The 25,712-nt window shown below is 36.9% G+C and overlaps 1 long non-coding RNA gene across 2 annotated transcripts in view; it reads left to right on the forward strand.

Annotated features, from left to right (window-relative positions):
- The window catches only part of LOC131514469 (uncharacterized), an 82,426-nt gene extending 64,463 nt beyond the window's left edge, over nt 1–17,963 (forward strand). For both annotated transcript variants that reach the window (XR_009263082.1, XR_009263081.1), the window contains exons 2-4: nt 1,565–1,972; nt 12,414–12,631; nt 15,860–17,963. This is a non-coding gene — a long non-coding RNA (uncharacterized LOC131514469). The remainder of the gene's footprint in view (nt 1–1,564; nt 1,973–12,413; nt 12,632–15,859) is intronic.
- Nucleotides 17,964–25,712: the final 7,749 nt, after the last annotated feature.

The following is a 25,712-nucleotide window of genomic DNA, read 5'->3' on the forward strand; positions in this document are numbered from 1 at the left end:
AATAGGTAACTAAAGAGAACACACACACACATACACACACACTCATAGTCCTAGCAGTTTTCACAAATCAAAATACCCAGAATCTGAGGAAACCAGGACTGTCTTCTTACGGATTTTGCCAATTCATGAAAGACCATTATTCTAAGTGTTATCAGAGAACACGTGCTAAATGGCAACGCACACATTACCTCGGTGTCAACCTGTGCTGAAGACCAGTGCTCGAGCCTCATTCTACACAGGTCAGGGTGTGAAAGGCAATGGAAAGTAACCCCAGATAAGGCAAGGCAGATGGTATCAGCTTTGTGTCTCTTTTATCTTTCTGCTTCTGAGTTGTAAATATTATGCATTAAGCTCCTGTATTGAGGAAGAAATAAAAATTAGTGTTGCTTCTGTATGCATTTTTTAAAAATTGAAGAGTATGCCAACCATAGAGACTGACACATTAGCTATTAGAAAATTCCTTCAAATATGTGTACATGTACTATAAAAATGTGCATTATGGAAACTGTAAAGACCTCTTCATAAATTTTTTAAGTACTTTTTTGCTACTACTATAAATACCCCTTTGGAATTATTTCCAGTGCTTGGTGGAACATTCAGCCTGCAAAACACATTCACCTGAGAAAGAGTTAAATAGATAACATGTTTAAAAACCTCATAATGTAAAGGAGAGATGGAAAAAATCCCCAAATATTATTTATTCAAGACCTTTGTGTCATATTCTTCCAAAAAATAATTATTTTTCAGAGAGAACATAGACGGTTGTTCTTATAATTTAATTCTTAAGGAGTTTTCATAAATACTTTTTAAAATGAACATGTTTTATGTGCTTTCTAGTTTAACCTATTAAGTGCAATTTAAAATTAAAGAACAGCTACAGTTCATAGTGAAATCATTAACATTGGATTTACACAGAATTTTTCATGTCTATTATTTATAAAATGTATATATTTATAGCTTAGTGTAATAAATGTGAATAAATTAAACTATACATACTATTTTCTCTAATTTATGAACTTGATTTGTTTGTTTTACTATTACCTACATAAATAAACGAGTTTAATTTAAATATTAAGTTGTAAGGGAAATATATGTCAGGTCAGGTAACAAAGAACCTAAATTGAATAATTTAATTCCAGACCATCTTAAGAAGTATACAAATTCCAGGGGCGCCTGGGTGGCGCAGTCGGTTAAGCGTCCGACTTCAGCCAGGTCACGATCTCGCGGTCCGTGAGTTCGAGCCCCGCGTCAGGCTCTGGGCTGATGGCTCGGAGCCTGGAGCCTGTTTCTGATTCTGTGTCTCCCTCTCTCTGCCCCTCCCCCGTTCATGCTCTGTCTCTCTCTGTCCCAAAAAAAAAAAAAAAAAAAAAAAACGTTGAAAAAAAAAAAAAAAAAAAAAAAAAGAAGTATACAAATTCCATGGTAAAAATATTGTTGGCTTGTTTTGCTTTGAATATATTGTAGCGCAAAATCTATTTTTTCTTAAGCAATTATATGCTTAGTAGATTTCTCTCTCGCACATGCACACACATACATTTTACTAGTTATTTCTTTTTTCTGCCAGTTTGGTTTGTACTCACAAACCATAGCTAAAGTGGAACTTACAAGTTGAAGTCCAACCAGTACCAGAATTTGATTGCAAGCAATGAAAACAAACTCTGCCTAATTAAACAGAGAAGAAATTTGTTGGAAGAATACAGGCTAGCTCACAGAATCAAAAGGAAAGCTGCTGAGCAGCCCCAGGAATGGCAGACCTAGAGCAGTTCTAGGGATTAGGTAAAAAGGATCAGGACAATGTCTGCAGGAAGCTCACTGGAGTGAATCTACACCCTGTCTCAGCAACATTCTGCTCAGGATCCAGATTCCCAGAATGAGAGTTCACAAGGCCACCCCTTGACTGGGACATTCTGAACATCTTCATTGAAATTATGACGAAGAAGGCAGGGAGTTGGAAAGACATAGATCTCCAGAGGTAAATCAAGGCATGGTTACCAAAAACAGGAAAAGATTCTGGGAGTTGAGAGTAGTACATGTTCTTAGATTCTGAAATATAACATACTGTAACTACCATAACATTTATTTGTAATTGCTATCTATGGCTTTGATCATTAACAGTTAGAACATGTGGGAGGATATTGTAGCCAGCAAGGCTTTTGCTAAGAATAATAAATAAGGGAGTGCCTGGCTCAGTCAGTTAAGTGTCAGACTCCTGGTTTCAGCTTAGGTCATGATCTCACAGTTTGTGAGTTCGAGCCCTGTGTCAGGCTCTGCACTACAGCGTGAAGCTTGCTTGGGATTCCCTCTCTCCCCACCTTTCTCTGCCCATCCTCTGCTCACAGACTCTCTCAAAATAAATAAATACACTTAAAAAAATAATGAACAAGAAAAACAAGGACATTTCTTTTTTTAAAAAAGTTTATTTATTTTAAAGTTTATTTTGAGAGAGAGGGAGGGCATTTGTGAACACAAGCAGGGGAGGGACAGAGAGAGAAGGAGACAGAGAATCCCAAGCAGGCTCCTTGCTGTCAGTGGGGAGCCCAATGCAGGGCTCAAACTCACAAACTATGAGATCATGACCTGAGACAAAAATCAAGAGTCAGTTGCTCAACTGACCAAGCCACCCAGGTGCCCCTGTTTATTTGTTTTTGAGAGAGAGAGAGAGAGAGAGAGAGAGACCATCCCAAGCAGGTTCCACACTGTCAATGTGAAGCCCAATTTGAGGCTCAAGGCTCAATCTCAAGACTGTGAGATCATGACCTTAGCCAAAAGCAAGAGTGGGATGCTTAGCTGACTGAGCCACCCAGGCATTCCAATGACATTTTTTATTTATCCTATCTCCCTCCTCCTTCCACTTGTTACTACTAAGCTTTCAATGGAATATGCAAACCTTAAATGAAAACTTTCTCTGCACTTGGATATGTACAGGCAACAAGCCAGGAAACCTAAATCACATTCCCAGTTGTTTCTCTAATATGCTAAGAGATCTTGGCTAATTGAACCTTTTTTCAGGTTTAGTTTCTTCATTTGAAAAATGAAGGTGTTAGAATACAATTTTAGCTATAGCATTCATTTCTGTGGCAGGCAGAGCTCTTTGCTATAGGTTTCTGCCACCCTTTCCCAGGGTCAGGCCATTCAACAGAGGACCCATGGGCCCATGTGCTTACATTCCTGGACGGTGACTAGTGGTAGGAGAATGTCCAGCCCCTGCTGAGAAGTTGGGATGAGTCCATTCATTTTTCCATGTACTCATTCAATCAATCATTAGCCAGGCCTACAGTGTGCCAAACCTTAGGGGATGAAGGTGAGAGCCACTACCCTCAAGAAGTTCAGAGATATCGGTTCACAGTAATTCCTAAGTAAGAAACAAGATCTCGTGAATTTGAACAAACCTGAAGAAAAAGAGAAAGAGTCATATACAGATCACCCTAACCTCCAGTGCTAACTGTAGTGACTGGGTATACATAAAGGCTTATGGGAGCAAGGAAGAAAGCACCCTCTCCACTACAGAACAGTGTTAGAGGGCCAGGGATGGTTTTGAGGGGATTTAAAAAATAAATAGGAGTTTGGTTCATTCTTTCAACAGTTATTGTGCACCTTTGTGAAGACATGTGCACAGCAATGGAAAATGGCCATAAAATGAAAGATAGTCTAGGAGATGAGAGGGAGGGAGGAAGGAGAGAGGAAAGAAAAGATGTTGTAGACAGAAAAGTAAAGAAACAACACACCTGCAGTTATCACTACGTGAAAACAGAATAATATTAATGGCTAACACTTCATGCTTGCTCTTTGCTAGGCACAGTTTTAATTGCTTTCCATGTACCGATTTATTTCGGGGACAGGCACTGCTATTATTCCTCTTTTACAGTTAAGAAAAAGATAGAGAGTTTATTTAGGCAACTTGCCCAGGGAAATGTGAAGAGAATGAGGTAGGTTTGGGATTTGAACTCAGACAAGTCAGGCTCTGGAGTCTGGGCATTTAACCACCATGCTATACCACCTCTGCACATACATAACAGCTGAACACTCATCCAATGTAAATTTAGTAGGGTTGGTCTATTTTAGACCAATTCAAAATACAGAGCCAGTTTAAAAGAATAAATTAGTACCCACAGCTATAAATATTCTTCTTAAAATTACACTATCATTTCCTTTATATAGCTTCTTTTTTTTTTTTTTAACCTTGGGCTAAACCTCCCCCAAATCCAGCCTTTATGACTGAATCTTTGGCCAAAAATTAACGCTTAACTAGAACAGGAGAAATTCTGATCCACTTGGGTCTTCCTAGGTCAGAAAAAGAAAACGTTTGAAAATTGAAAAGTGTGGTTATTTTGTTGTATGAAGATTAGCAGTTCTGACTTATAATAAATAAGTGAAAAATGAGGTGTTATGAATTTGAAGAAAACCTGATGGACAATATGTTAACGTTTTTTGTAAGACAATCTTGTCACATTCCTCCCCCTCATATTTAAGTAGTAATATCATTAAGAGTTATAAAATTTCTTATTTGATTATAGGGTTTTTTGTTTTCTTAGTACCACTCATTTTTATAACTATGAATTTATATAACGACATTATCTGGAGATACAAAGTCATGCAACTAATTTTGGTCTCGTTGTTGTTGCTGTTGTTGGGCTTTAACTGGTAACTGAAAGAATTTAGGGACTAAAATATTAAAAAATAAACAACATGACATACCCAATCTCATAATATAGCTTCACAGCACAGACATGTTTGAAGGTTGATGTAAAAGATAACTTTTTTGTCACTATAGAATTATCTTTCTTTTTTTTTTTTTAATATTTATTTATTTTTGAGACAGAGAGAGAGCATGAACGGGCGAGGGTTAGAGAGAGAGGGAGACACAGAATCTGAAGCAGGCTCCAGGCTCTGAGCTGTCAGCACAGAGCCCGAGGCGGGGCTTGAACTTACGGACCATGAGATCATGACCTGAGCTAACCGGAAGGCTAACCGACTGAGCCGCCCAGGCACCCCGAATTATCTTTCATTAAATAATGAGAATCTTAAGTCTAAAGCCTGAACTTTTTCTCTCAGAATTCTCTCTAGACCCTCAAACCCATGGACACCTTTCCTTCTTCTGAACTTCCGTGACATTCACTCCCTCTTGTATCATTGGTCCTTATCATGCCCTGCCTGAAGGATAAGTGGTTGTTGTTTATGTATATACTATTATTATCTTGCTGGAGTATAAGTTCTCCAAGATGGGGACGGTGATTACATTCCTCTGTATCCTCTAATACAAACTACCACAAAGTAGACCCTCAGTAAATATGTATGAATGAGATATTTGATCAACTAGATAACACACTGGGTAATTCAAGCTAAAAACTTTCAGTAGAGAACATTATTTAAACAGTCTGTCAGGGCGCCTGGGTGGCTCAGTCGGTTAAGTGTCCGACTTTGGCTCAGGTCATGATCTCATAGTTTGTAGATTCGAGCCCAGTGTCGAGTTCTGTGCTAACGGCTCAGAGCCTGGAACCTGCTTCCGATTCTGTGTCTCCCTCTGTCTCTGCCCCTCCCCCCCCCCCAATAAATAAACATTAAAAAAAAATTAAACAGTCTGTCAGGCTACATTGAATCAAATGGGTGATTTCAAAGTTCCATTTCATATTAACTGGTCACACGCAAATAAATGCAAATAAATGATTAAATGCATCGGAAGAGTCAGATTTAAATCAAACAATTGTTTTAACTGTAGAAACAGTGTTGACACATATAGGCCATGTCTTCTATTTTATTTACGTATTTTTCCTCAGTATCTAGGACATTCCCAAGAAAAGCCCAATAAATGCTGGGTGATGTTGAATGTATATCTATATGACTACAGCTTTGCAAATGTTGTTTTATTATTGCTTCCATAAATGTATTTTGATAGGTTTCTATATCTGTTTTTAATACTGAATTTTTAATAAATGATTTGAAGTCAGGAAAGAATCAGTTGTCCCCAGCTAATGTAAGAAAGTAAAAACAAAATATCTGTTTTCTGATAAGTAAGCCACACATTTTTTGTAAGTTTGTTTGTTTGTTTGTTTTTCAACGTTTTTTTTTTTTTTTTTTTTTTTTTTATTTATTTTTGGGACAGAGAGAGACAGAGCATGAACGGGGGAGGGGCAGAGAGAGAGGGAGACACAGAATCGGAAACAGGCTCCAGGCTCCGAGCCATCAGCCCAGAGCCTGACGCGGGGCTCGAACTCACGGACCGTGAGATCGTGACCTGGCTGAAGTCGGACGCTTAACCGACTGCGCCACCCAGGCGCCCCTGTTTGTTTGTTTGTTTAGAGAGGGAGAGAGAATCCCAAGCAGGCTCTGTGCTGTCATCGCAGAGCCCGAAGTGGCGCTTAATCCCACAACCGTGAGATCATGACCAGAGCCAAAATCAAGAGTCAGACGCTTAACCGACTGAGCCACCCAGGTGCCCAGCCACACTTTGAATATGCCATTATCCTCCACTTCTCTTTCTTTTGGGACTTTCTCCTGGTGTTTAGAGAGGCATATGAATATGGCTGGTGGATCTAAATGCTAAGGCTTGCCAATTATATAATGGTTAACAATTTGAAATTTTCTCTGGCATCTGGAATTAAAATAGAAACTCCAAATAGCATTTCCATACCAATTTCATACCACTTCCATACTAATAGTTTCCCAGACTCACCTTTCACAAGTGACAAACACACGGGCCTTGATAGAGAGTTTTCACTCTCTGGGACTTGGCCAAGCTATGAATGCCTGTGGTAGACAGGAACATTGGGTGGATTTTATCTGGTAAGCATATTTCAAATACATAATTTATGTCACAATTTCCTTGGAACTTTTGTAACATTATGATAAAACAAACTCATGCATGGAGAGACAATTGTCTTTTTACATATGGAAGCTCTCTGTCTAGCTCCAACTATTCCATTTGCATATAGTAAAAAACCACAGTGAAGACTGAGCATGTTGAGCAGTGTTTTAGTAAGAGCTTGACCTAACAGATACTAGTTTCACAGTCAAGCAGAGCCAGCCTTAGGCAAAGACAGGGATTGTATCGGGCATCACGGTCTGTTGGGGCTCAAGGCTTGGAGCCCTCTCTTGAATGCAACTAGTTCTGTTGAGAGAAGGACAATGATTAACATTTCCAAATCAAAGGCATTTTAAGTGTCTAGCAGTTGGCTGGGTTTAAGTCACAAGTTACTGCACAGCTATAAATTAGACCCCAGCCACACCAACATGGGTGCACCAGGTTAGTATTTTCCAAATTTACTGATGACAAAACACTGTCAAAATTTTAGTGCTCATGTGTGTTTGGATAAAGGTACAGAGTAAAGCAATGATATCATATACACCTTAAATTTACACAATGTTTTATATGTCAATTATATCTCGGTGAAAATTAAAAAATTTGAAGCAGAAATGACCTCACAAAGGAATGGAATTCTGCAGGAAATGATTAAAATTTGATCTGTGACTTTAAAAAACTATGGTTAGACTCTAATTAAACAATAATAAGAAATTAGAAAAATTAAAATATTTCAATTGTGAGAGTAAAAAGAACAATATATAAAGTTAAACGTACATTTTATAATTTTGTTAGAAAACCTGTCATACAAAATCCCCAACATTTTAAATTAGCAAACTGATTTCTTTTTACATTGCCAAGTACATATTCAATATTAGAAATAATATTCTCGATTCATACTTCAAATACATTTCAAAACTTTGTTTTTATGGTATGCAGTTTGAAAAATAAAAATCATTTACACAGCTCTATTGAAGAGAAGAGAAGAATATGAGCATTATTTTTTAACAGTTATGCATCTTGAACTAAGCTGCTTTGCATCTCCAGGCCAGATATCATTTTAGAACCCCAGATCCAAACAGTCAATTGCTTCTCCAGGACACCATTTGGATTTCTCATGGCAATCCCCTTTTGGGAAGCCTCTTTTGGCATCCCACATCCACTCTTATATCCTCTAGTACAATTTGCACATAGTAGGCCCTCAATAAATATGCTCAGAGACTTGACCAACTAGGTACCACCCTGGACAGTTCAGACTAAAAAAATGCCATTTTCCCCTCTGTTCCTCCTCTGTTCTCCAATACCTCTCCCATTATTGTGCATTTGTTTTAAAGGTCTATTGACTTATCTGTTCCTACTGGATTGTTAGCAAGGACCTCTTAATTACCTATCAAAGAACCTGGCACCATAGGTGCCATAAATACGAGCCAAATAACATATGGTTCATCAGAAACCCTGAATCTGTTTTCTCCCCTTATTCTTGTAAAGACTTTCTTTCCTCAAATGCAAGCTTTGAGAAAATTTCCCATGAATTAATTATCCTGATTTCACTTAGTTTTATGACTTAACCTTCCATATTTCTCTACCCTAACAAGATGATTCTTAATTTTAATTCAAGACTCTTTCTGTGGGACTAGGAGCCACACTCTGTTGAGGATCTTTAGTGAATCTACTATTACATATTCAGTCTTTTTCACCATATGTTTAAGGAACATATTGGATAGGGATGCCTGGGTGGGTCAGTTGGTTAAGTGGCCAACTTCAGCTCAGGCAATGATCTCGTGGTTCATGGTTCTTGAGTTCAAGCCTGTTGGGCTCTGTGTTGACAGCTCGGAGCCTGGAGCCTGCTTCGGATTCTATGTCTCCCTCTCTCTCTGCCCCTCCCTGTCTCACACTCTGTCTCTCTCTGTCTCTCAAAAAATGAATACATTTTTTAAAAAACATAAAAAAAGAATATATCAGATAGCCCTAGGCCCTGTGTCATTCCTGAAGAATGTGTCTCCACGTTGCTTCCCCATGTAGGGAGGTTGTACTCAGACCTGGTCCTTTGCTGCTTTTTGGCTCTCCTCCCACAACTTCTCAGCTACATCTGCATGCAGCCCTTGATTTCTGGTCTCTTTTTCCCTGATACCATGCAATTGGCTTGAACTTGGCTTCTTGTCTATGCCCTTGCCTCCTGGCCCAGAGCTGAGATGTACCCGCTGCTTGTATGGTCCCAATTCCATCATGTTCAAGGCAGTATGTGCAGCTGCCATTATCATTGCCCTCAGTGAGTGCTCTCACTTTCCAACATTGCTTCCCATCAACTGACCCATTTGATCTTCATAGCTGCCAGGGAAGGGAAGGCATTCATCATTGCAAAAGCTTTTCTATTTTTAAGGGGGTTGCAAACTTAATATTTTTCTCATAACTGATTTTTTATTTCTCACCTACTAGATAGTGAGTGTGTTTTAAATTTACAGAGTCACTATAACTGAGTTTCTGGTGGTTTAATCAGTCTCTTTTGGGCATGCCAGTCTCTTTTAGGCAAATGCTAATTATATAAGATTTTCTCTTCCTCCCCTTACTCAACTCTAAGATACTGTCATGATGTCATGTGAGGGGGTGGAGGTAGGAAGAGTAGTGGTGAAAACGGGTTTTGGATTCAGATAGTGACCTCTGAATCAGTGGACCCTCACTGATCTCTGCAGTTGAGTGCCTGATCTGGTCCCTGGAAATTGCAACTGCTGGTTGCTGACAGACCCATCTGCCTTGTGTGTCATTGTGTAGGCACCCATCACTGGACCTTGCCCCTGGATCTTGTTAGTCTACTGGGTTTTTCTAGATCTTTGCTTTCCCCACCAGGACACACAGAAACTTCTGGATCCCTTGCTTACTGCACACAGGCCAGGCAAGTCAGCAGATCAGACTTTTTGGTGTAGACAAATTCTTTCCACCAAATGCCATTGCTGGGCACCACACCACCTCTTCTCCAAAGGCTCACCAGAGGAAGCAAAGCAAAGGCCTTCTGCCTTCAGGATTCCCCAACATATTTAAGGCATTACCCTTTTGGAAGGGCTTCTGCCTAGGTCTTACTTTCTATCCCTGTCTCTCTTCTCTTTGCTGCAAATCTCCCCTAAGCCAAAAGAGATAGCCTGACCTCTCCTTTCCTTCTTTATGATATTCCCCAAGTTATAAGGTCCTCCCTCAGGTCTTATCTTGAATTCTGTCTATCCCTGTCACTTTATAACTTCCATAGACAAAGTCAACATGGAACTAAAAAAAATATAGAAAATTGTATAGTCTTTTGACAAAGACCAAATTTCAGGATTATTTTTTTGCTGCAAACTTAAAACCTCTACTTTGGATATTAAAAGCTGAATATTGAAACTCTCTTTATTTTTGCATTCCAGCTATAATATAATCCTAATGCCTTGGGCAGAATGAGCAAAGGCCACACATTATGAAACGCAAAGGAGAAAAACTCATTAATATATATCAAAACATTCCCATTACAGTATTGATTCAGAGAAAATATATTAACTATAGCAAATTCCACTAATTTGGACTGAATGGTGAGGTCAGTCTGAATTTGCAAAATGTATAAGTTATTAACTATTAATAAAATAAGGAAAAGTAATATTAGAGTATGTAGAAAAAAATACTATTAAAGATAAGAAAAGCACAGCTATCACTGAACATTTGGAAGGGCTGGGCTCTAGGTATTTTTCTGTGTGTATTCATACATTATACATGTATGTCAATACATGTAGATATGCATATATTTTATACATACATGTAGTGTATGTAGTAAAGTTCTATGAGCCAACCTGTTTTGCTAGGTTTGCCTGGCTTTGGAATCCTAATGGATAACTTTTATAAACCTATTTTTTAAAAATGAATTCTATGAAGATACAACAAATGCAAAAATGTAATATACTTGTATAGAAATGACAATTCTTGAAAATGTTTTATGGTGACACATGGTAGCTACTTGTGATGAGCACATCATAATGTAGAGAGAAGTTGGATCACCACATTGTACACCAGAAATTAATGTAACATTGTGTTTCAACTATACTCAAAATTTTTTTGATGTTTTATTTTTGTATTATTAGATTAAAATGTTTCTATTGTTTATCTTCTTAACAAACACTTCACAAATTTTACGAGAAAATTTTAGTGACTAGTTTACCTAGCTGTTCAGAAAGTTCACATTAAACAGATTCACCTTAATGAATTTTTGTTGTATGATTTCCACAGAATTAACATAATCTTTCTTTATGACATTTGCCATTTTATCCACTTTCTCTAGCTACCTTATAATTATACATATCAAAATATTTAGTCAATTCATTAAAAAAAAGAGTCAAAGATCACAGACACTTAACATCACTTAACCAAATAGATACTTGAACTAACTGAATTGGCAAAATATAGAAAAATTCAAATTTTCATACCCTAGATTTAATAGTAAGATATAAAAACCAAAATATATGTGTAAATTACTTGCTTGAAAAAAAGACTTACTATTCAATATAGGCAGAAATTTTAGACTAAAAGTGACTTTTGGATCACCTAGGTGGCTTAGTTGGTTAAGCATCTGACCCTTGATTTCAGCTCAGGTCACGATCCCAGGGTTGTGGGATCAAGTCCCTCATTGGGCTTCACACTGAGCATGAAGCCTGCTTGAGATTCTCTCTCTCTCTCCCTCTCTCTCCCTCTCTGTCTCTCTCTCTCCCTCTACCCTTCTCCCCTGCTCATTCTCTCTCTCTATATAAGAAAAAATTAAAAATAAAAAACCCTAAAAGTGATTTTTGAAAATTGGAAGGCAGCTATGCTCACCACTATGCTACCAACACCCACCGACTTTTTAAAATTGGAACTTTAAAAAATAAAAATTTTACCACAAACTATAACAAAATAATTAAATTTTTTTTGAAATAGACAAAATGTCGGTAAAAGAATGATTAAAAATATTTTATTAAACTTAGTGCCCAGATCTTGGTTTCTAATACCATTCTCTAATAAAAGAAACCAGGGATCTTTAGAGAAATCCTTGTTCTAGGATGAGAGCAGGGAACATGCAAGATGAACCTGGGGTGTCTTACATGCCAGAAAATAGGAAATTACTTAAAAAACAACTTACACACACTTACAATGATGGGGTATGGCAAAGGGACACAGGAGCCAACTGAAAGAGCTCCTAATGGCCAAATGTGGAGCAATTTGAGCAGCAAAATAAAATAGTATAGGATTGTATCCAAAGTATAAAATAAATATCCATTAATCATACCTATATATATATATATAATAAAGGAGTAGAAAAAATTGCCCATGCAGAAGAATTCGGAATAATGTGTGTACTATTCCACCTATAGGAGATGGAACATAATTTCCTACTTCACGAACAGGGGCTTCACATAGAGCTATCCTTCCAAAGGATACTGTGGGGAAAGAAGAGACTGCATGGAAAGAGGAGAAAAAGAGTAGTTGTATATTGGAAAAGCCTGACAAATACTACCTCAATTGGGTGATCAAGGTTAATATCAACAATGATAAATTATCTGTATAGTATGTACCTTTGATGTGATGGGGTGAAAATGACACTTTACCTCTGTGGTCTTCCTCCCTAAAGCCCTTAATCTCAGATCAGTCGTGAGAAAGACATCAAACAAATCCAAATGGGGGACATTCTGCAAAATAACTCACCAGTACTCCTCAAAACTATAAAGGTCATCAAAAACAAGGAAACTCTGAGAAATTGTCATAGCCAAGAGGAGCCTGAGGAGATAATGACAACTAAATGCAATCTAGTATCCTGGATGAGATCCTGGAATAGAAAAAGAACATCAGGTAAGAACTAAGAGCATCTAAATAAAGTATGGATATTAGTGGTGTATTAATGGTGTATCCATATTTGCTTATTAATTGTAACAAATGAATCATCTTAATTTAAGATATTAATGAGGGGTGGCTGGGCGGCTCAGTCGGTTAAGCGTCCGACTCTTGATTTCTGTTCAGGTCATGATCTCATGGTTTGTGGGTTCGAGCCCCACATCAGACTCTGCGCTGACCCTGCAGAGCCTGCTTGGTATTCACTCTCTCCCCTCTCTCTTTGCCCCCTACCCCGCTTGCTCTCTCTCTCTCTCTCTCAAAATAAACTTAAAAAAAAAACTAAAAAAAAAGATCTTAATGATAGGAGGAATGGGTAAAATAGGTGATGGGGATTAAAGAGTGCACTTACCATGATGAGCACTGAGTAACCTATGGAATTGTTGAATCACTATGTTGTACACTAAAAACTAATATAACAGTGTATGTTAACTATACTGGAATAAAAACAACAACAAAGAAGATATTAATAATATGGGAAACTGGGTGTTAACTCTGTTCAATCTTCACATTTTTCTGTAAATCAAACTATTATGCAAAATGTTTATTTTTTTAATGTTTATTTATTTTTGAGAGAGAGAGAGAGAGAGAGAGGAGGGGCAGAGAGAGAGGGAGGCGCAGAATCTGAAGCAGGCTCCAGGCTCTGAGCTGTCAGCACAGAGACTGATGTGGGGCTGGAACTCATGAACCATGAGGTCATGACCTGAGCTGAAGTCGGTAGCTCAACCGACTGAGCCACCCAGGTGCCCCTGAAAAATGTGCATCTTAAAAAAGAAGCTACACATGGAAATAAAGAACAGCACAGTTCTATACTTATATTCAGGAAACACATAAGACTGAAAAACATTGAACTATATTATAGGATGCACTCAGTAAAATCTAATCTGTAGAAAAGACCACAGGACAAATGACTCAATTTATTTAACAAATAAATTGCAAGGAGGAAAATAGAGAAAGCTGAAGTATAAATTGAATTAAGAGACACAGCCAATCACAATGGGTGGATTTATTTGAAAACTTACTGAAACAAACTACAAAAAAAATCACATTACAAAACAGTTGGAATATTGAGCACACACTGAATATTTGATGATATTAAGGAATTACTGCTAATTTTATTTTGAGTGTGATTATGCTACCGTGGTTATTTTCTCAATATCCTTATGTTTAGAGATACATATTGAAACACTTGATAATTAAATTATATAAACTCTGATATTCACACCAAAATGATATGGGATAACGGACTATTGGGTAGGGGTCCAGGTGAAGCAATATTGACCATGAATTGTTAATTGTTGAAGCTAGGTTAGGTCTATATGAATTCCTTATATTATCCCATATGCTTGTGTACATGTTTAAAATTTTCTGTAATAAAAAGTTAAATGAAATAAAAACTACAAAGTGAAAATAACTGTCTAATAAGCCTTACTGTATAGTACTCTATTTCTAAATAGTAAAGTGTTTTCCACCTACACATCACCAATTCTCAAAATAGCAGCTTCAAGATAGAAAGTGACATTTAAGCTGTGTCTACAGGAAGCCAAAAACCTACTGGTTGATTTGATTAATTCAGACAAAGAGCTAGTCAGTTTTGCAGAGGGGAAAAAAATCAAACTGTTCATTTCATTGAGTTTACTGAATAACGCCTTGAATAGTGCTATGTACATAATAAGTGATTAATATTTGCTGGTCAATAAATCTGTGAATTTAACATTTGTTCTGGCACCTTAATGGAGACACAATTTGGCTGTGAACAGTAATTGTAAGAGAACTTGGAGACAAAGGTAAAAGGCTAGCTCTAGGCAAAACTATGGAGAGTGCAACATTTATTTATAGAATACTCATGTGCAAAGGACGTCAGTGCAAGCACACAAAGTTCATGACAAGAACAAGAACCAGCTTATAAAACTATCATTAGATTAAGTTTTGACGAAATTCTACCAGAAGTTGTTACAAAGTATATTTGTGCTAAATGGTATTTCAGTGACTTATGTACTATATATGTTTTTTTAAGCATCATGTGAGGACCCTAATGTATGACCCTTTAAAATTTACAAAGCACTTTCATATTGTGGTATATCATGTTACCTTCTTTTGTGAATCAGACAAAAAATAGGTAACATTATCTCTGTTTTTCAGGTGAAGGATAGGCTCTGGGAGACTCCCAGCATTATCAGTGCCAGAAGCAGAGGAATGGGGACTGGAACCCAGGTGTCCTGGCACCAAGTCCAGTGCTCCTTGTTATACTTAGCCATCTCTCAAGGGGAAATACATAATATACTCCTGGTGCTTCTACTTGGATTATATTGGAAAGAAAGTTGGCATGAATAAATATCTCTAGTTTACGAACACAAATAACCTCCTTTTTTGCCAATCTCTACTATTTAAATAGTGTCAGTATACTAGTGGTTCTTCTTAATAACTGTCTATTATAAATAGTCAATATTCTGGGCAACGTAATGCTCGATTAATATTACATTCTGTTTTCTCAGTGATGCACAGTTGAAATCCAGAATCTAAGCTCTGTGAGGATGGTAAACATTCTTCTCAACATTAAATCCTTTGATGTTGAAAAAGAATATGCATTAAAGTATCCTAAAATATTATATAATAACTTTATAATATCAGTTAACACAAAGCTCATCATTCTGGTCCATTATTTGGCAAATGGCTTTATTCTTTCATAGTTTCTTCTTACCTGAGGACTTCTGTTCCTCCTCAGTAGATGTAGTCCACTTACCTATCATGACTTTACTGCTGCTTGATTTCACTTTCTAGCCTATTTTATGTGCGAGGAAAATCATTCATAATAGCTTGTGTGTGACTGTTTTTCACCACTAGTCAATGACCATTTCTATTCAAACTATTTTAAAAGATGTTTTGGAATCGGTCCATCCCTTGCCTTAGTGTATATTCTATATCTTTTTCTAACTTTCCCAAATGACTCACTTTTTGCTTTTGTTTTTAATTAGAGGTTCTTCTTATGGTTTCTTCCTGAGTATCCCCTTTGGAGCTAGGCAGATATTGTTTTGCACAGCAGAATGTCCAGCTGAGAACAAAAATACAGACCTGTGTTTTTTGCAACAATGTTTAAATGGGTTTAATTAGAATGCAGTTTTACAGTTCAAATATATCCATATTTCAAAGACCACAGAAGAACTTAACCTTATATGCTCTTTTTTTCAGCAATGTGAACAAACCAAACCGTCGAACACTGAACCAGTGGAAAATGAATGTACTTCCAAAATCATTTCCCTGACCCACTGCAAACAGCTTGATCACATTGGAGAATGTGACCCATGCGGTTGCTGAAGCGTGTTTTCCCACTGTACCTCATGCAGAAAAATCAAACTAAGAGTAATCTTGAAATGTCACTTCACAAACAAACTGAAGAAACTGGAAGAGATAAACTAGGATTTCCCCTGGTGGGCCATGGCAGAGTGGTAGTGGGTACCTGGGAGAGCCCTAGAAACTTGGGGGGAGGGTCAAAGACCAGGACCTGGTGCTGAGCTTCAAGGAATGAATCTTCCTAGAGCGTTCCCACTGGTGAATCAGGATACCATCTGCATATGTCATCAAGTGGCTCGCGTCCCACCTTTGCCAAATATATTAGATTTTTATTGTTGCAGTAACAAATCTCCATACGCTGAGTGGATTAAAGCATCACAAATTTATTTTTACAGTTCTGGAGGTCAAAAGTCCAGTAAGGATCTCACTAGATTAACATAGATGCGTCAGCCGAGCTGTGTCTGCTTTTGGAGGTTAGCATAGCAGGTGGAGTCTCTCTCTTGTAACAAGTTTCACTGACTCTTTTCTCACCATACCTTTTTCTCTGACCACCTTTGGAAAAGGTCTCTGCTTTTAAGGATTCGTGTGATTAGATGGGGCCCACCTGGCTATTTCAGGATGATTTCCCCATCTCAAGGTCTATAACCTTAATCATATCTGCAAAGTACCCTTGTTATGTAAGGTAACTCACAGATTTGGGGGGACAGGAAATAGGTTTTTTAGGGGGTCATTATCCTGCCTACCACACCAAGTGAAGAAAGAGTAGGATAATCTTTATCTTTCTGGCCTCCACCTTCCTGATCTTAACCCACGCTGACTGGATCTGGGCCTACTACCATACATTCCAACATATTCTAACACTACCCCCTTCTTATTGCTTAGTTTTATTTAGCTCACTGGCTTGAAAACCATACCATCTATGATTTCCCTTATTATCCTCAACAATATCTAGGATGTGGAAAATGTATAAGAAATAATGTGCTTTTTGTGTTAACTGTAAAAATATGTGTTAATTCTCAGTAACAATCTTGCATCTACACATCAGTTGTCTCTTGGGGTAGGGGCCTAAATTTTTTTCCAAAAGAAACATACGCATTAAAACAGCAGTATGAGATGGTCATAATATACTTAACAATGGCAACCAGTTTGGATTCTTTGAATAAATAAAACTGTGAATAGATGGGTTTCTTTAGATGAGGACCTTTAGAGAACTCCCACCTTCCTTTTAGTCTGTGCCCTGTGTAGCGTCAGGAGGACAGAAGATTATTGTATTGTGTTCTTAGGACCAAATGAATAAACATCATTTGCCTATTAAAAATTACGGTATTTTATTTTTAAAGAACTGCGCTGGGGGCGCCTCGCTGGCTTAGTCAGAACAGCATTGATTCTTGATGCCAGGGTCGTAAATTCAAGCCTCATGTTGGATATAGAGATAAATAAATGAATAAATAAAAACTTAATAAAATTGTTTAAAATTTTTCAGTTTTTCTGTGCTGACAGCTCAGAGCCTGAAGCCTGCTTCAGATTCTGTCTCTGTCTCTCTCTTCCCCTCCCCCACTCATGCTCTTTTTTCTCTCTCAAAAATAAATAAAAACAAAAAATAAAATAAAACAAAATTCAGCTTAAAAAAAGAACTATGCTAATACAAGTTTTGAAGTAGAGGATATGTATCTTGGTTACAATTTTACCGATGAATGAAATTAAGTTTTTTTACATTATATAAATTGAAGACAAAATTGAATTTACCTTGATGTTAATTAAGCTTAAGCTTCAAGTCCCCTAATTTTGTAATAGTAGTATTTGATCATAGTTTTCTAAAGACGATCAAAAATGCATAGGTTTAGGACCCCATAAAACTTGGGTCCACCACTGACTAGAGCACTTTCCTGTTTGAATTGCCTAAATGTTTAATAATAATATTTCTTTAAAATAAATATATTTGGTCATATTATTTTGCTATTTTCTATATCTTAGGTGTGATAGACTATTTGTTCACAATTGTTTATTCCTCTCCACTTTTCCATATTTCCTTTAAAAAATTTTTTTTAAGTTTATTTATTTTTTTTTTTAAAAATTTTTTTTTTTCAACGTTTATTTATTTATTTTGGGGACAGAGAGAGACAGAGCATGAACGGGGGAGGGACAGAGAGAGAGGGAGACACAGAATCGGAAACAGGCTCCAGGCTCCGAGCCATCAGCCCAGAGCCTGACGCGGGGCTCGAACTCACAGACCGCGAGATCGTGACCTGGCTGAAGTCGGACGCTTAACCGACTGCGCCACCCAGGCGCCCCTTAAGTTTATTTATTTTTGAGAGAGAGAGAAGGGGGGAAAGAGAACATGAGTGAGGGAGGGGCTGAGAGAGAGGGAGACACAGAATCTGAAGCAGGCTCCAGGCTCTGAGCTGTCAGCACAGAGACAGACAGGAGCCTAGAACCCACGAGCGATGAGATCATGACCTGAGCCAGACACTTAACTAACTGAACCACCCAGGCTCCCCACCATATTTCCTCTTAATACAACATATTTCCTTACCCTACTGACTTTGGATTTGCTTGGCCAATGGAATGTGGGCAGATGAGTATGCTGTGTCCCAGCAGAACAATGTCCTTGTGTAATTTGGCTCTGTCTCTTAGCTTCTGCTCTCTACTATGAGTATTACCTGGGTCCCAGAACGAGAAGACATGTAGAACACAGACAAACTCAGCACAAGCCCTGTGAATCTTTAGCCTTCATGTAATGTGAAAGAAAAATAAATATTTGTGGGTGCACTGAGATTTGGCCATTGTTATTGTAGCAAAGGCCAAGAGTGATTGTCATTCTGTTTACTCTTTTATTTCGTAGTAAGGAATCTGTTCATCTATCTGTCATCTATCTATCTATTTATCTATCCACTCTAGTATTTTCCTGGATTTGCAGTATACATATTACACTCTTTGGTTGCCTGTAACTAGCATACTTATTGATGGTTGCCAAGGACTGAGTCATTAAACACATGCCTTTTCTTCCCTAGAGAGTCCTGTGTGTGTGTGTGTGTGTGTGTGTGCGTGTGTGTGTGTGTATTTCCTTTCCTTCTTCTTCTTCTTTTTTTTTTTTTTAAAGAAAATTGGCAGGTACACAGGGAAGGAAGTTTGTATCATTGGGGACTTCAGATCCCAAGACTGTGCAACATGCTCACCATTTTCTGAAAATGCAAAATCCATCTCTGTATGTTTTCTTGAAGTTATTTCATAAAATATGTGGTTTTTTCTAATTATTTTTAATTATGCCCCTATAGAATTAGTGCAAATTTCCCCTACTTGTTCATCTGAAAACCTATTATGTGAAGTGAGGCTACGTCCCCTGATGGGTACTATTTACATTTTAAAGCATCTAAGGGGTCTCTTTTGTGGATGCTCTCCAGTGTAGCCAAATTAATGTCATTTCAATTTTTTGTATTTCCACATTATTTACCCAATTAGTAATAACAGATGTTATTTGTGTGTAAGTTCATTAAATACATTATTTCCTTAAACATACAAGGTTATCAGGAAATCTATCCTTTCCCTGAAAAGTGTTATGATTCTAAACTATCAACTTTTTTGACTATGTATATAATGAGATATCTTAATATGTATCTGTTGAAAAACTCACTCTTGGTAGAAAAATGAACTGTTTTTGAAAAGCAGTGTGATACTCTCTTTATTTTATAATTGCTTTGATGGACCTGACTGAATGTGTACTCCATGGCCCTGTTTCAAAACACTCTGAAATTTGAATTGTGAAAAAAAATCTTTATTTAAAAAAATTTTTTTAGAAATAACCACTCACAGTTATGTAAAATCTTAAAGCTATTTAATATATCCTAAATTTAAGCAAAAGGAACAAAAAGTTAATGTTCAATAAATTATGTTAAAAAATAACCCAGGATATAGAGAATACTAGAATTATCTTTATGCCTTTTTGTATATGTGTGTGAGTTCAAATGTATTCTTACTCTAAAATAAAAATGCCCAAGAAAGATTTAAAGGGAGGTTATATCATAAATTATAGTAGGTATTCAACAAATGTTGAGAGAATAAGTTGGACTGAGCTAGAAAAATGTATCTTTTTTTTCAGGGGATAAGAAAATGGAAAAAGGCACTTTTGGAACATTGCAATATCTAAATTTAGGTTGCATTGATACATACTCAGAATTGATTGTGGAAAGAGTACCTCTAATGGCTTGACTATATTTTTCTTGCATTAGACTAAATGTTCTTTTAGCAAAAAAGTTTTATTTCTTTAGGTCAAGACTAGTGGTGTGTACGTAGCCATCTGTGAACTCTGTTGTCTGAGACTGACTTTTCCATTAGTGAAGACAGTGCCATGTAACTGACCAGGCATGAGGCAGATCCTATCAGCACTGGATCCAAGCATGAGGGAGCTGTGGCATGAATCTTAGCTCTTCAAGTGCCAGGACCCTTTGGTCAAATACTCATTTTTTCTAAATTTCAATGTCTCCACTTGTAAACAAGAAATACAATGCTCCATCATACAATTGCTATAAAATTTAAGATTCTGGAAGTAAAGTGTAGTAGTGGGCTAAATGGTGGTCCCCCAATAAAGATACTCATGTCATAATCCCTGGAGTCTGTGAGTGTTACCTTATTTTATAAAAGGTCTTAGATATTTAATTAAGTTAAGCATCTTGACACGAGGAATCATCTTGGCTTGGCCAGCTGGGCCCTAAATCCAAAGACAAATGTCCTTATAAGAGTGAAACAGAGGGACATAAGATAGAAGAGGAGAAGGCTATTGAAGGCAGAGATTGGAGGAAAGTCAATACAAGTCAAGGAATACCTACAGACATCAAAAGCTGGAGGAGGCAAAGAATGTATTATCCCTTAGAGCCTTTGAGGGAATACAGCCTCTCTAAAAGGTGGCATCTTGATTTCACATGTCTGACTTCTAGAAGTTTGAGAGAATGAATTTTTGTTTTAAGCTACTCAGTTTGTAGTGATTTGTTACATAGCCATAAGAGACTAATACATAAAGTTTGTGGTTTATAATAGGTTTTTGAATAAATATAAAATTTGTCCTTTTATTCCAAACCCATCATCACTAGAGGGTATATTTTATTTATTTATTTATTTATTTAAATGTTTATTTTTGAGAGAGAGAGAGAGACAGAGAGGCAGAGTATGAGCAGGCAAGGGGTAGAGGGAGAGGGAGACACAGAATCCAAAGCAGGCTCCAGGCTCCAAGCTGTCAATGCAGGGCTTGAACTCACAAACTGTGAGATCATGACCTGAGCCAAAGTCTGACACTTAACCAACTGAGCCACCCAGGCAACCCTATAGAGTACATTTTAAAAAGGTACCCAACATTCAAATGGTTCACATTTAGGGACTTTGAAGTTATCCACTTAATTAAATCACTGAATGTGAGTTTCTACATTTCTATGGTCCTTAATGGTTAACGGAACAAATACAGGGTAGCCCTTGGAGTCTGGAAGCATCAACACAAAAGTAGTCCAGTGTATGTCAGTGGGAGAGATACTGACATTAAGGGCTAGAAAATTAATTTAGGAAATAGCCTGAAGCCAAGCAATATCTCTAGCATTTTTCTCCCCTGCCCATTAAATGCCAGTAGTACCCTCCCAATCATTGTGACAGCCCCAAATCTCCCACCTTTCCAATTGCCCCCCAGCTATGATACACGCCTCATTTGGCCCACAGGTCTGCACTAGGTTCGCACTGTCCAATGTAGGTCAGGCCTCTCAGGCTTGCTCTATATCTCCTCAGAAAAATGACTCTCAGCCTTGCCATCTGTCCCCCCAAAACTTTGTCTAAACTAGCCCCATAGTTGCTTCCTACTTTGTACATCCTAAAGTAGGCTACCCCTTCCCATCCTGGCCCCACAAAACTCAACTCTTCAGTACTGGCTGCCCAGCACCCCAGCAAGGAAGGGAAGGATTTGGGAAGGAACAAAAGAGTTCAATGTTATGAAAAATAAAATTCACATATTTGTGTATTTGAAGCTACCTATATGATGTATCTCATGCCATCTAAAAATATAAAGATATAATGTAAATTCTCAAAAGATAGATATAATGTACCCAAATGTTGTATGTTCAATTATCTTTTTAAAGTTATGCTTTCCCAAATTAGAAAAAAATGTGTCAAAAGTCTTAATATTCACAAGTTTTAACTCAGTGGTACTGCTTCTAGGAATGTATCATAAAGAAAAAAATCTTAAATGTGACCAAAGAACTATACATAAAGACATGCTTTCGAATATTGCTCCTTATAACACAAGTTCAAAACAACCTAAACGTCCAACAATAGAACAATGAAGAATGGTCATGTAAATTATGGCACACCTTGATGGTAGACTCATGTAGCAATTAAAAATCACATTTACAGGGGCGCCTTGGTGGCTTGGTCGGTTAAGCGTCCGACTTCGGCTCAGGTCATGATCTCGCAGTCTGTGAGTTCGAGCCCCGCATTGGGCTCTGTGCTGACAGCTCAGAGCCTGGAGCCTGTTTCAGATTCTGTGTCTCCCTCTCTCTCTGCTCCTCCCCTGTTCATGCCCTGTCTCTCTCTGTCTCAAAAAAATAAATAAACGTTAAAAAAAATTTAAAAAAATCATGTTTACAAACATTTTTAATGATGTTGAGAATACTTTTGATAGTGAAAGGTGGTATATAAAATTTATTCTGGGCAGGAGAACTGAGTAGATATTTTTCCAAATAAGGAAATTGGACATGTTTCCAGGAAGACAATTTCCATACAAATGGCAAATAGATATATGAAAAGGTACCGAACATCACTAATTATCAGGAAAATGCAAATCAAAACCACAATGAGATGTCACCTCACACCCATTGGAAAGGCTATTATCAAAAAGACAAGAGATAAGTAGTATTGGTGAGGATGTAGAGAAAAGGGAACCTTTGTGCACTTTTGGTGGAAATGTAAACTGGTGTAGCTACTATACAAAACAGTATAAAGGTTCTTCAAAATATTAAAAATAGAACTAGCCTAGGATTCAATAATGCAACTTCTGGATATATGACTGAAGGAAATGAAATCATTATCTTGAAAAGATATCTGCATCCACATGCTCATTGCAGCATTATTTACAAAAGCCAAGATATGGAAACAACGTAAGTGTTCACTGATAGATGAATGGATAAAGAAAATATGGTATAGGAATGCCTGGGCGGCTAAGTCAGTTACACATCTGACTCTTAATTTCGGCTCAGGTCATGATCTCATAGTTCGTGGGATCAAGTCCCACATCAGGCTCTGCACTATCAGTGCAGATTCCCTCTTTCCCTCTCTCTCTCTGCCCCTCCCATGAGCTCTCTCTCTCTCTCTCTCAAAATAAATAAACATTAAAAAATTATTAAGAAAAAAGAAAATGTGGTATAAATACATAATGAAACATTATTCAGCCATAAAAAAGGGAATCTTGCCATTTGCAACAATGTGGGTGGACTTTGAGGGCATTATGCTAAGTGAAATAAGTTAGATAGAGAAAGCCAAATACTGTATGATCACACTTATATGTGGAATCTCAAAAACAAACAAACAAACAAACAAACAAAGAAACAAAACCAAAAACACAACAAAACCCTGAACTACAGAGAACAGATTGGTAATTGCCAGAGGTGGGGGAGTGGGGGAATGGGTAAGGGTGGTCAAAAGGTACAAACATCCCATTATAAGATAAATAAGTTCTGACTATGTAATGTGTAGCATGATGACTATAGTTAACAGTACTTGTCTTGTATATTTGAAAGTTGCTAACAGAGTAAATCTTCAAAGTTCTCATCACAAGAAAAAAAAATGTAACTATTTGAGGTGATGGCTGTTAACTAAACTCACTGTAGGAATAATCTTTCAATATACACATACATGGAATCATTATATTGTACACCTAAAGTGGATACAATGTTACATGTCAGTCATATCTCAATAACACAGGAAACACATTTATTCCATTAAAAAATTGTTTATTGCATCTAAATCAGAAAAGAATAAAATTATCTGTTTGCACATGATTTTATTTTATATGTAGAAAACCCTGAAGATTCTACAAAACACTGTTAAGAATAATAAACAAGTTCAGTACAGTTTTAGGACACAAAATCAACACACAAAAATCAGTTTTATTTCTATACACTAATAATGAATTATCTGAAAAGGAATTAAGAAAATGATCCCATTAATAATAGCATTAAAAAGAATAAACTATGTAGAAGCAGACCTAGTCAAGGAGGTGAAAAAAGGCGTTTACACTAAAAACTACAAAACACTGTTGAAAGAAATTTAAAAAAGAAAAAAATAAATGGAAAGATATCCTGTGTTCATGAATTTATTATTAAGATGTCAACTACCCAAAGCAATGAATATATTCAATGCAATTTCTATCAGAATCCCAATGGCACTATTTTAGAAATAGAAAAAAATCATTCTAAAATTTATGTGGAATCTGAAGATACTCCAAAAAGAAAACATTAAAAAAAAAAAAAAAAAAGGTGGAGACCTCACACTTTGTGATTTCAAAACATATTACAAAGCTACAGTAATCAAAATAGTGTGGTACTGGCATAAAGACAGACATAAAGATAAGAGGAATAGGGTAAAGAGCCCAGAAATAAACCCTCATGTATATGGTCAAATAAATGGTCTTTGACAAGGATGCCAAGATCATTCAATGGGAAAAGGACAGTCTCTTCAACAAATGCTGCTGGGAAAACTGGATAACCACATTCAGAGTAATGAAGTTAAACCCTTATCTTATCCCATATATGAAAATTAATGCAAAATAGATTGAAGACTTAAACATAAGACCCCCAAACATATAACTTCTAGAAAAAAACATACGGGAAACTTCATGACTTTGGATTTGGCAATGATTCCTTGGATATGACACCAAAAACACAGGCAACAAAAGCAAAAATAGATAAATGGGACTACATTAAACTTAAAAACTTATGTGCCTCAAAGGACACATCCTTAGAGTGAAAAGGCAACCTATGGAATAGGAGAAATTATTTACAAATCATATCTCTGATAAAGGGTTAATATCCAGAATATACAAAGAACTCCTACACCTCAACAACAAAAAACAATCTGATCAAAAATGGGCAAAGGATGTGAATAGTCATTTTAAAAAAATGATATACAAATCACCAACAGCATATAAGGTGTTCAACATCACTAATCATTAGAGACATGCAAATCAAAAGGACGATGAGATATCACCTCACACTCATTAGGATGACTATTATCAAAACAAAACAAAAACAAAAACAAAAACAAAAACAAAAACAAAATAACAAGCGTTGGTGAGGAACTTGAATCCCTGTGTACTCTTGTGAGATTGCATAATGGTGCGATCATGTTGGAAAACAGTATGGTGGTTCCTCAAAATTCAAAATAGAACTTCCATATGACCCAGCAATCCTACTCTGGCTGTATATACAAAAAAAATTAAAAGTGGAGTCTCAAAGAGATATTTGTACATCTATGTTCATAGCAGCTCTATCTCCAATAGCCAAGAATATTGGAAATAAAAGCCAAATGTCTATTAATGGATGAATAGACAAAAAATATTTACATACAATGGAATATTATTCAATTTTAAAAAGGAAGTAAATTCTCCAATATGCTTCGATATGGATGAACTTTGAAGTCATTATGCTAAGTGAAATATACCAGTCACAAAAAGACAAATACAGTATGATTCCACTTATGTGAGGTATCTAAAGTAGTCAAATTC

The sequence above is a fragment of the Neofelis nebulosa genome, chromosome 6 (assembly GCF_028018385.1).
Source record: "Neofelis nebulosa isolate mNeoNeb1 chromosome 6, mNeoNeb1.pri, whole genome shotgun sequence".
Taxonomy (NCBI): Eukaryota; Metazoa; Chordata; class Mammalia; order Carnivora; family Felidae; genus Neofelis; species Neofelis nebulosa.